The sequence below is a fragment of the Culex pipiens genome, chromosome 1 (assembly GCF_016801865.2).
Source record: "Culex pipiens pallens isolate TS chromosome 1, TS_CPP_V2, whole genome shotgun sequence".
In the NCBI taxonomy this organism is placed as follows: domain Eukaryota; kingdom Metazoa; phylum Arthropoda; class Insecta; order Diptera; family Culicidae; genus Culex; species Culex pipiens.
Genome location: NC_068937.1, coordinates 66,132,534 through 66,144,719, shown reverse-complemented (window position 1 = coordinate 66,144,719; position 12,186 = coordinate 66,132,534). Strand labels below are relative to the sequence as shown.

At 39.0% G+C, this 12,186-nt stretch overlaps 1 long non-coding RNA gene across 1 annotated transcript; it reads right to left on the bottom strand.

Moving 5' to 3' along the window:
* Positions 1–7,706: 7,706 nt before the first annotated feature.
* LOC128092600 (uncharacterized) lies at positions 7,707–11,841 on the bottom strand. Its single transcript, XR_008211920.1, has 2 exons — positions 8,838–11,841; positions 7,707–8,754 (listed from the first exon to the last, which is right to left on the bottom strand). It is a non-coding gene; the product is annotated as an uncharacterized LOC128092600 (long non-coding RNA).
* Positions 11,842–12,186: the final 345 nt, after the last annotated feature.

Below are 12,186 nucleotides of genomic sequence, written 5' to 3'. Positions count from 1 at the left end.
TCTGTTTCGATGCGATGAATGTACTCACTAAAAGCTGCATTTTGTTGGGATTCGTAGAGCTCTTCCAATTCCCGCACTTCTGCTATATTTGGTTGACAGCGTCGCTTGTGGAGTCGGGTCCTTGCTTACCTGAGTCGGTTTCGTAGATTTCGAAGTGTAGCGTTCCACCAAGGCTTACGGTTCGATAGAGGATGTAGTCGTCTCAGCGGCGTGTGGAGTTGGATAACGTCGAATAGTGCATCGTAAAAACGGGAAACTGCTTCATCCAGTGAGCAGTGAGCAAGTATGCCAGTCCAGTTAATTTGTGAAAGTGCGATGTTAACCGCTTCAAAGTCATAACGAGTGAAGTCGTATGTTAAGCTTTCGGTAGATTCTGGTACAGGTGTCACAGCAGGTCCAGAAGTCTTCGGTTGCAGTTCGGCAGGTTGAAGATTTGCTGTATCCCAGTTGCAAGCATAGACTCTACGAAAGCAATTTCTTGCTCAGCAGATGCGTTTGTTGGCAGGTATCCGTTGATGTCCGAATCGAAAGACCAGTTGAGGTGAGGCAGATTGTAATCGCCTACAACTACGATGGTATCCGAACTACTCACCATATCACAGATTTTTTGGACGGAAGCCGAGTGCTTTCGATATACGTCAGGCGAAGATCCTGGCCGAATGTAGGTGCAGCAAATGTAGATTGAGTGAGTGGTAGGGTAACTCGTACAACGACTTGTTCCAGGGTTTCACAGTCGAGTATAACAACAGGTTTGCAGTGTATGAGGTCCGAGTTTTTTATGGCAATCAGCACGCCGCCCCCACGTTGCAAGTCGCTCGTGTTTTGGTTACGGTCTTTACGGTAGAAACTGTAGTCAAGAGATAGCTCAGAGTCTAAAATGTCGTCACAAAGCCAGGTTTCTGTGAAGGCGATCACATCGTAATCGCATGAGCTAAGCGCTTTCTGGAGGGTGTTTGTCTTAGTTCGCAGCCCACGTACATTCTGGTAGTACAGCGTGAAAGGACCAACATCTGGGAGAGGGGTGGTTGTGGCGTCTGGTAACGGTACGTTCGGTTCAGGATCTTCGGTGATCATCGTGGATTCCCCATCGACTGCACAGACATGGGCTGCGTCAAGTCGCGGGGAGGCGATGTGACGGGAATCTTCAGTTGAGAATCGCCGGGCGGAGCCGCTGGGTTCAGCTGAGGTTCTTCGGAGAGAGCCGGATTGATGAGTTGGGGAGGAGACGGGTTGACAGGGGCATTCTGAGTTTCCTGCGACTATTGGATAGCGGGGTCAAACCCCTGTTGCGACCTGTCTTCAAACTCCCGACACTTAACCACACGTGGCCAAGTATCACTACAAAGCGCTCTGTCCTTGAGAGCAATCGGCATGCCTACCCTGAAAGAGACAAAACTCAGCTCCCTGATGTCCCTTCTCCTGGGTACTAACTTCCGGACTTTGACGGCGTCGGTTTCGAGCTTTTGCTGGACCCACTGCGAGACTGTCTCTTCGGTGACGTCTGGGCGGAATCCCCTCATGTACAGCCAAAACAGCGGTTCTGTTGATTCCATGGTGGACGACGATGAGAACATTGCAGCTTCATTTTCATTGCACTCTGTTGCACCCTGCGTGTAAGGAACTACGCGCTTCGCAGAGATTTCGCTGCTTTGATCGTTTTCATCTCGTTGCCGTTTTCCTGGCGCAAGGCCCAAAAACTGTTTCTGTCCTGCGTTCGGTGCTGCGGTTAATTTTTTGAAATTCTCCTGAAATTCTGTACGAATACCGTCTTTGATCTCCGTCTTAAGAGACTCAACGATGGCGTTGTTGGCTCTGTCTGCGGAGACCATTGCGTTGGAGAAACGGGCCTTTGCGAGTATGTTTTTGCAGGCCGTGCAAATCCAAATGCAGTGTGCATTGGCCTGCATCGATGTCAGCATGGCAGCGCTCATTCCAGAGCACCGCAGACATACCTCGCACGAGCAAAATCCTTCACAGCGAACCGATTCCCCTTTGATCGCGTTAGCACATTTCACACACAGGTTAGACATTGTGGAAAAGTAGCTGTACGCACGAGGGTTAATTGGGCTGCTCTTGGTCCGAGAGTACAGATGGCGCTGTTCCCGGAGAAAGCGATCGTGTGCCGCTTACTAGGTCTATTCCCGTACTGCAGAATTCTGCAATTCTGCACAAAAACGGTAGCAGAGCGTTCCCGTACTTTTCTGCAACAAAAGTAACTTTTCTCTCAGGTAGAACTTCTACAGTGAGAGAGGTAGAAGTTGCAGCAAAACCGTTCCCGTACTTTTCTGCAAGCTCTCTCTTCTCTTTCTTGTCAAAAAGTTACTGCAATTTGGTGTGATGGATGTTGAGTACACGCTTACATAAAGTTTACAAGTTGGGTGAAATCATGCATTTTATTACTAGTTGCAATCAAGGGGTAGGACAGAGAGAAACTGAGTGACTCAATTTCTCAAAATTACTCAATGTGGCTCAAAGTTACTCAATGCTCCTCTTGATTTTCTTTTCTCGCTGAGTTACGGAATTTTTGAATATGCTTTGACAGATTAACGTGTTTACAAACAAATAAGATTTTTTTTCACGCTACGATGCTGGGAAAGTTCCCACATTTGGCCATATTCCATCAGAAAAAGGAAGAGACCATTCCTACTGTTCCGGATTTTGTTACGGAAGGTGCTGCAAGAGAGAAAACCTCAGTTATTGTACGTGTTTACTACGACAACGTGGCGGTTCTAGATTTGGTGTCCCGGCTTCATGCTCGTTGAAGCTGTTGACCTCATTTCACCGCTTTACTCGGATATTTATCTGCACATCTCCGGAATGGCTTCGTTGAAACAGTTGGAGGAAGGGACAACTGATTATCCAAGGCCGGTTTCCGCATTGAAAGTATCTAGAATTTGCTAAACTGTCTTGCGCTGTTCCGTAAAATGAATCGGCAATCCGCCGGAACACGTCATCACTCCGAAGCAGTCACCAGACTTAATTTCTCGAATTTCATTTATCTAAAACAACTGCTTTAAACAGTTTAAAAGTGCATACCATGTTCGCTCAGGTTTTTTTAAGTTAATTTTTTTTTATTTAATTGTTGAAACAAAACGCGGTCGTTTTTAAATTGATTGATACTGATCGAACCACGTTCCGGTTGATCAAACCAGGCGGGCAAAGACAACTGCTCTTGGTCCGTTCCGTTCCGTTGGTCCGTTCTGTCGGCAGGAAAATTGGCTTGCGCGGACACTCCTACAAGGCGCTGATGTCCTCTGAGTTCACCTTGCTTAAATTAGGCACAATCCTGTTGTCACAGGCCGACTTCTTCCAGTGAGAGGCCACCTTGCCCTGCGCTACAACGAGTTGATTATTTCCGTTTCTCCCAGTAGCTTGCGCTTGGTTTTGATGCATTCCTCGATCGGGGGCTTGATGTAATCTGTTCTGGTTTCACCTCGGGTGCAGTTCCGGCTCTTTATTGAACCGTCGTACTTCTCAACGTTAACTTCGCTAGGGGCCGCTTGGGCCGCCAACTTCGGCAGGGAATGGGAACGTACATCGTGAAACTTAGGCTCGACGGTTTCTTGGGAAGGGCAAAACTAACCACATTTCATTTGATGGCCGCGTTTTGACGGGGTTTTGCTCAATACTTTTGTTATGGAGTAGCTCCAGTTGTGTTTGAACATGCGTTTTCCTCTTACGGTTGGTTGTCATCCGCCCCGCCTCCAGATTCGGATCGATACAGACTGATTCCGTCGCCCTCCGCCGACAACAGGTTTATGTCTGTCTGCAGGATCTGCAAAATTTGACTCAAGCAGTTCATCCTCTTCCGGATCGTATCCTGTAGCTGCTCGGCATTGATGTAAGCGGAGGCGGTCTGTTGTCTGATCGAATCTGTCCATCTGGTTTTGTAAGTCGTGGTGTTGATCCAGCTCGTTGGACCTCGCAAACCCTTTCCGCGGTTAAGACGAAGTGGACGAGTTCTAGTCGACTCACCAGGACCTCCGAGATCACTGCCTCCAAAGCCCACGCCGCTACTTTCACCCGGCAGGCCACCACTACCACCGGTTCTGTTGCGCTCCAGACACGGTCGTTCACCCCTTCCCACGAGGTGGCTTCAGCACCGCTAGAAACGTTTTGTGGTGATAACGTCAATTTCGTCGACGAAGATGATGGCCGGAGAGTTGTCCAGACGGACGACGGACAACGTCGGCCAATATTTTTACATAAATTCCGAACCGGAAAACATGAAATATAACCTGCTCTGCTGATCTTTTAATTTCATGCAAAAGTGCTGCCTCACGTTGTTTTTTTTTGTTTTGAGTGATTTGTCATTTTCTCAAATGTCACTGTCAAAATTCGTTACGTCGGTTGTGAAGATTCAGAAATTCTGAGTGGCTCAATGTTACTCAATTCTACTCAAAATTTCTCAAAATTACTCACTGTCTTACCCCTTGGTTGCAATACATTTTATGTTTTATTATTACTAAATTGAAGTAGTCTTTTTGAAGGGACGTTTGTAAATTTTGAATTCATTGATTTTTGGCGTAGTTTTTTTTAATGTCTGTTTTTATTGAGAAAGATTTCAGGCTTAGTTCATTAATGTAAATGATATAGCGATTTTTTTAGTGTTAATATTTTAACCTGACAAAAAAAAATAACTAAAGTCAGTATTACAGCACGGCTAATACCTCAACCAAAAAATTGTATTATAAAAACAAATTGTTTTAAAAACTTTTAAAAGACACATTTCTTTTGTGTTTTATAATTTCAAATAAATATTTGTTTAGGAATAATTTTTGATCTTCAATTGTTTATGTGTGTTAAAATAATAGGTCAATTTAATTGGCAAATAATAAATTGTACTTTTAACGGTTCTACCAATTCGTAAAAAATTGATGTATTTTTGTCGAATTCTTCTATTTTAAGAAATTTAAATTCTTAAATGCCGCCATCTTGAATCATAAAAAGTACTTTTTTTTGAGTCATATTTTAGGTTAGAAGCTCAGATTAGAGGTTGGAAATTTTGATAAGTTCTTCGGAAAATAGAGTACTAACTGTTTATATTTTTAAAAAAATTTAATTTTAAAATTTTTGATTCACAGAATTTTAAAACTTTACTTATTTTTGACAGTTTTTAGTATCTTTAAATATTTTTAACTGTAGCTTTTGAATTTTTGGTGTTCTGAACTCAGAAATATTCAAACTTTTGTTTTTTTATTAGAATTTTAAAATATAAGATTTTTTATGTTTAGGAACTTTTAAGTTGAAACCCATTATTTTTTTTATTTTGAATTTTTAAAATTATGATTTTTTTATATTTTAAACATTTTTATATATTTAAGGCCTCCCCCCTTCAAAATTGGTCTGAAAAAACAAGGGGCAAAAAAAATATTTTTCCAAAAATCCTCAAAATTTCCATGAAAATAGAATGCTAATCAACTGAAAACAAACTAAAATGCATTTTCTGCATTGATAATCATATTTAGCATGTTTGGGCTTGTTCAAAAATGTTTTGAATTATTATGAAATTCCAATGTACAGCACCGCAAAAAAAAAAAAATCGCAAAAAACGTACGTACATGCAACTTTTACTAATATTTTTTTTACCTAATGTAAAAGTTTTGAATAATTTCCAATGTATAATTTCTACCTAAGCATAAATAATTTCTTGTAACCTAATAAATGGTACATGCTTGATCTTTTAAATAAAATGTTGAGTTGAATAAAAAAATAATGCCCCCGTTCTAGAGGTAAACTCCTTTCAATTACTATTTTTCTCAATCCCTTTATTTTATTGTTTTGAAATAATTAAAAAACTTTAATACCCAATTTGAGTAAATCCACTCAACTGTGTACAATATTGCAGAAAAAGTACTGGAACGCGCTACCCAGGCAAATTTTTTGCTGCTTCCCAGTCAAATCAATCCGAATTCTGAAACGGAATCTAATTAGAATCGTATACAAATTCCGTTTCAAACGCAACAACCGGTTCGAACACGGAATCGGTTTTTGCGTTTGAAACGGAATTTGTATACGATTCTAATTAGATTCCGTTTCAGAATTCGGATTGATTTTACTGGGTTCTCTCCTTGCAGAACTTCTCCAAAAGAGAGAGATGAAGAGAGCGAGCTGAAAAGTACGGGAACGTGCTGCAAAAAAGTGACTTATGCTGGCTGCAGAATTCTGCAGAAGCTGCAGAAATTCTGCAGTTCTGCAAGTACGGGAATAGACCTACTGTGTGGTAGTTTGACAAAACGGTCACAGCAAAAACAATCGTCGGTCGTACTCACACAGTTGCTGCAACGAATGGCGCTATCTCTGTTCAGCTACTGGTTTCCTCTCCTGTCCGTACGGCGATAATGGAGATCGATCAGCCCTCTGTCACTGCCGCCATGTTTATGAAACCAAAATATACGATGACGAACACCAAGAAAACAAAGAAGAAAACGAAGGTGTCCACTGTCAGATTTTGAAAAATAAACAAAGTGGGGGTGAACAAGTGTTTATCCTCGGTCCCCGATTTTCCCGGTCGATTCGGATTTTCCTTTAATGGTTTATCCTCCATTGCTATTGTTGCCGGCCGGTACCGGTTTTCGGAAGAGGTAAAATTTTACTCTGCTTCTCCGGCTGTAGCTAGCTAGCCAGCCGATTCAAGAGCTCCTTGGATTCCGGCCTCATACACACACGATAAACGTCCGGAAATATGCCCAAGATACACAGGACCACTCGCGTGACCACTTGAATCAAATTTTGTAATAATTTATCATAAAATTATTATCTTTAATTAAGCGCGCCATTTTCCTATTTTTATGTAAACAATCAGAAGACACCAATACTACTTCATTCAAAGCTTTGTTTATGATGGGCTCTTCACACATACTAATGCCCAAACTCTATCCAATGCATTGTTTATGGTGGGCTCTTCACACATACTAATGCGTGGGCTCTTCGAGGTTTTGGTAACTGTCAAACGTTCTAGGCATTTACAGTGGTGCCAGGGGGCTGAGATCGATGCAATGGTGCAAAATGGCAGAGCGAGATGGGAGATGATTCGGATGTCCGTCGAAATAAAAACACCAGCAGCAGAAAGTTGGTTTATTGGGTCGTCAGTTGGATTACAGTTGGGTTTACAGGTGGTTTTTGTTTGATGTTTGATGATCTATGATGCAAATCTGTTGAAGTGGCGGAGCGTTTTTGGTAGAGTGGCGGAAATTTGTGTGGTAAGGGTACTGTAGTACAGACTCAAACCATCTAGCGGAAAGGGGGTGGCGAGGTGGGTAGCGCAGGTGGGCGGCCTGGGACCTTCCACGCTCAAGCCGTAGCCGGGAGTTTCAACGGCGAATTACGTCCCTACCTTTCCGATTGATGCTGACTAACAGGTGCTATGGGTGCGATGTGCGGTAATGATTGATGTAGTGCGGTGTTTTGGCGGCTTATATGGTGATTACAGCAAATAATTGAGATAATATCACAGAGCTTTAAAATCACAAATGTAAACAAAGTTACAGTAGTTATCAAGCAAGGAAATCAAAAAAGAGCAATAAAAAGGCAAAATTCCATTGAGAGCATTCAGAACTAATTTTCTTACTTGAAAAATATTTCGAATACAGGTAATAAAATGGCAAAATTCCATAGAGAGCATTTAGAGCTTGAACACTTTACTGATTTCTTTGCTTGAAAAATAAAAAAATAGAATACAAGTAATAAAATGGAATTTTTAAAAGCTTAAACCCTTCACTGATTTTCTTGCTTAAACAAATATTTATAATACAGGTAATTAAATGGCAAATGTCCAAAGAGACATTTAGAGCTAAAAACTCTTCACTGATTTCCTTGCTTGAGAAATTAAGAAAAAAATGTTTGTGCTATTTACATTCAATTTCTTATTTCATTTAAAAAAAGGTAACATAATGTAAAAAATCATAGAGAGCATTTAACCCTTTCAAGCCTGATGGGTCATATATGACCCAAAAATGAAAATTTTCAAAACTAGCCTATAATTTTCGTATGGTCTTAAAAATCATTTTCCCATCATTAGATTAAAACATATTTTTTCGAAAATTCAGGCTCTAAAGGGTTAAAGCTTGAAACTTTCCAATGGTTAATGTCCCTCCGCATGGCTGGGACCCCGAACCCATCGAAAAGTGGAATGGTCGGAGGGCTTGAGACTGCCCTTTACCAATTCGGAAAGGGCAAATACGAGCGCCAGCTCAGGATACTGTACATTGATCTTGGCTAATTTGTGTGTGAATGTATTAATGTTTCTTTTTTAGTTATGAATACACACTCAGATTTTTATGCCGAACTTCGGCAGAATTCTGCCGAAAACAGAACAACTGAGCGCTCGGCAGATAGCTCGGCAGAAAATTGTTCTGCTGAAGTCTCGGCAAATCGAATTTTGACAGTGGCCGTTTTTCTGCCGAAGATTTCGGCATATCTAAAAATAATTTATCTGAAAATCTCGGCAGTTTTAGAACAAAACCAACCGAGCTTTTCGGTATTTACGTTTTTTAAATAAATAAAGATGCAATAACGGATAAGTTGATATTTTTATTTTTCGTCATTGTTATCACAATCAATACAAGTGGTTATTTACGTAAGCTGAAGAAGGATTTTGTTAGCTGTTGTGCTCGGCCGCAGAGGAGCATTTCAGCAATAGAGTTTAACTTTTGCTAATTTCGCCAAGCAAGCAAGACAGGATTCTCCTTCCTTAAATTCCTTCGCTACAATAAATAGCTGCGGAATATCAGATGCAGTTATCTCCCCATTGCACTGTAAAGAAATATTGAAGTTTTACTAAATTGAATTCAAAACTGAAAACAAAAAAACACCTATTTCATTTTCTAATTACTCACCGAGCTTATTATTGATCCTTACGTCCACTTCCTTCAGCGCGTGCCTGCTTACTGTTGGACTTGCCTTTCAAAAAGAAAATCCGGAATATTTCATGGAACCGGCACAAATTATCACAACACAAAATTGAAACAAATATGGCTACTCAAAAATCTAGCCGAACAGTTCGGCACTTCCACGCGTTTGACAGCTGGATTTTGCCGAGCTCGGCAGGTTTTTTTTATACCGAGATGTTCGTTAAAATAATGTGACGAACTTCGGCATTTATTTCCAATCTGCCGAAGTATCGGTTGAAATATCTGACAAATTCGGCAATTTTTGAATTTCTACCGAGATTTCGGCAGCAAATCATTCTGACGAACACTTTCGGCAGAAATTTCTGCCGAAGTCAAGAATGGAATTTGAGTGTGTATAATATTTTCAGCACCTGGATTTGAAGAAAGGGTTATTCAAGTGATAAGAAAAAAAAAATAAAATAAACATGAGATTATACGAACGATGGACATAAAAAGATAATCAAACCATAACTCGAACTACACACACTAATAAAAGAATTGGGATATCAGGAATGAGGTAAGAACGGGGCCAACATTTACTTCCCCGTCCGACGGAAGGCGTGTTCAGGCAAATCTCGTCTCGAAAAATGCCACCGGGACCGTCTAGGATCGAACCCAGGCCGACTGGGTGAGAGGCAACCACGCTTACCTCTACACCACGGTCCCGGCTTGGTATGTGTGTCATATTACAACACGATAAATTGAAGAACTACAAATAAATCTGGAGTTTACTCAGTCGCAGCGCCGTACCTAGGGGTTGGCGCAGTTGGCGACCGCCAAGGGCGCCAGCCCTTGGGGGGCGCCGAAAACGATGATTGATCAAATTTGTCATGTTATTATAAAATCCTAGTAAGGTGTTCAGAACAAAAGGGGCGCTAAATTTTAAAGTAGGACTACAAAATAACTCGATAATCTGGATCGGAATATTACAAATATTATTTTATGTTAAACACTTGGGGCGCCAAAATCAACTATTTTAATAGTTATACTAGAAATAAATTTAAAATTAAATTCACTAAATTCATTTATCAAAAGGGGCGCCCAAGTGGCAAAAAGTTCAGGAGTTTTATATCAATTCTTTGAAATAGCTAGAGATTTTATATTTCAACTACAGTTTATAAAATTCAATTTAAATTTCACCATTTTTTCCAGCATCAGGAACCATCAAGCTTTTTTATGTTTTGAAGTTTTTTTTATATATAATCAGCTATTAAATTGAAATTTACACATTTCTATTGAAAAACTGAAATAAAAAGAATAAGATATTTCAAGTTTAAAGAAAATGGCATTTGAGATATTTTTATCGTTTCAAATGCAAACTTGTGCGTTGAGATTGGCCTACGTTTTCGAAATACTGAAATGTTTGAATTGAATATTTCTAACACAAGAAATGCTTTGACTTTTGTTAAATTTCTAGCAAAATATTTTTTTTTTCAACATAAAATTGTTGGTTTTTTAAGAGCACATAAATTGTATATATTATATTCCTGAATTGATATATTAAAAAAACTGGTTTGATATGCTGCTTGTATTCAATTGCTTGTAGCAAGAGTGAAAAAGTAAAATTTGGGTGTCTTCGACAAAGTTCCATGGATTGGCATGCCCACAAACTTTTTAGTCGTAAAAGTAAAATATTATACAATTTCTTGAAAATTTTGATTTGCAGAAACACCACTATCGCGGACCCATAAGAATTTAAACCAAAGCAAAATTCCAACTCCAAAAACAGCAATATTTTTTGGGAAAACACAAAGTTCCACTTAATTTTGCTTCTAGGGACAATAATTTGAAGAATGTTTGTAACATTTTCCTTGAAAATTTTTGTTTTGTTGAGTTTTAATGGAATGGACAAAGTTGCTTATCTTTCACATACATTTTTTATTTATTTCATGGATTCCATGTGTTGGGCTATCCAGTGTGATTTCACCTAGATTTTCACATTTACACAAACGAATCTAAAAGCTTTGAGTGTAGAGTGTGACTATTCTCGAGATTTTCAAGTTCCCGGGAATCGAGAGTTGAATTTGGAAATTTCCCGGGAGTTCCCGGGACCCGGTAGTTCCCGGGACCCGGTAGTTCCCGGGACCCGGTAGTGTTTATAACTATGCCAATAGTGCCAGTAATGTATAAACAAAAGTTATAAATGTGTTTCTTTTCAATGAATTCAGTTACGATTTATTCATACTTATTCAATAAAACGTTAATTAGTAGCCTCATCATTTTTGGGAACTATGATCTACCTCTTGATTTTTTTCTGAATCTGCGATACAACTTGTTGTATGAACTTGTTAATAGATTTTTGTTAAATATTCATTGAAGAAATAGTAATCAAGAAAACCCGAATGTTCACATTTGGCTGACTTTACAAAGATTTCCAAAGTTTTTTTTTATAAAATATAATTTAATATTGAGGTTTAAGCGGAACACAAAATTACTCCATTACATAAAAAAAAGGAAATTACCTTGATACAGCGAAATTAAATTAATAAGAATTAAAAAAATAGATTATAAGGATTGCTATGCTTGAAAGAGGATATGGAAATTAATTATACTTATCTTGAAAAGGCTTTTCCCACTTAGAAATAATAAACAAAAATATGAAAAAATTAGACTTTTTCTTGTGGCTAACTGCTAAGTATGCTTTAAGGTAAATTTTGGGGTCCACATTATTTTAAGTTCTCCCAATTATAGTTATTGGAATTTTTGATAAGTTAAAATTTACACTTTCTGAATTAGAAGATAAGAGAAGCATTGGTTCATTCGAACTTGAACATCTTACATTGAACATCCAATGTTCTAAATAATTTCGAATTTTCAAATGTTTTTTTTTTCTTATTAGTTTATATAATTTTGCTTCGACCAAATTTCCCGAGAATCGAGAGGTCCAAAAATTGTCAATTTCCCGGGAATTCCTGCTTGTCACCATCTATTTGAGTGTGATGGTTTTTATACAAAATTTTAAGAAACTTTAGATGTCGAAAAATAAACACAAAAAAAATTCTACTAATTACCTTTGTTTGAAGCTATGAATTTTCAAAAAAAAAAAACAAATTTTAGGAATTTTATATCAATTAAAAAACACAGTCACGAGAGAAATATCTTCTATATGTATAAAAAATTTCGACGGTTTTGTTTGAACGCGAATCAGTTAAATACGGAGCGTCGGATCGAGGTGCTTTTTGTTGCGTTGGGTTCGTATAAGTCCAAGGAAGGTTCTTACGCCAAAAATTGACAACTTTGGCCACTCTGGAATCGATTCCGGAAAATCTGCAGATTGTATGGGAAAAGTTACGTA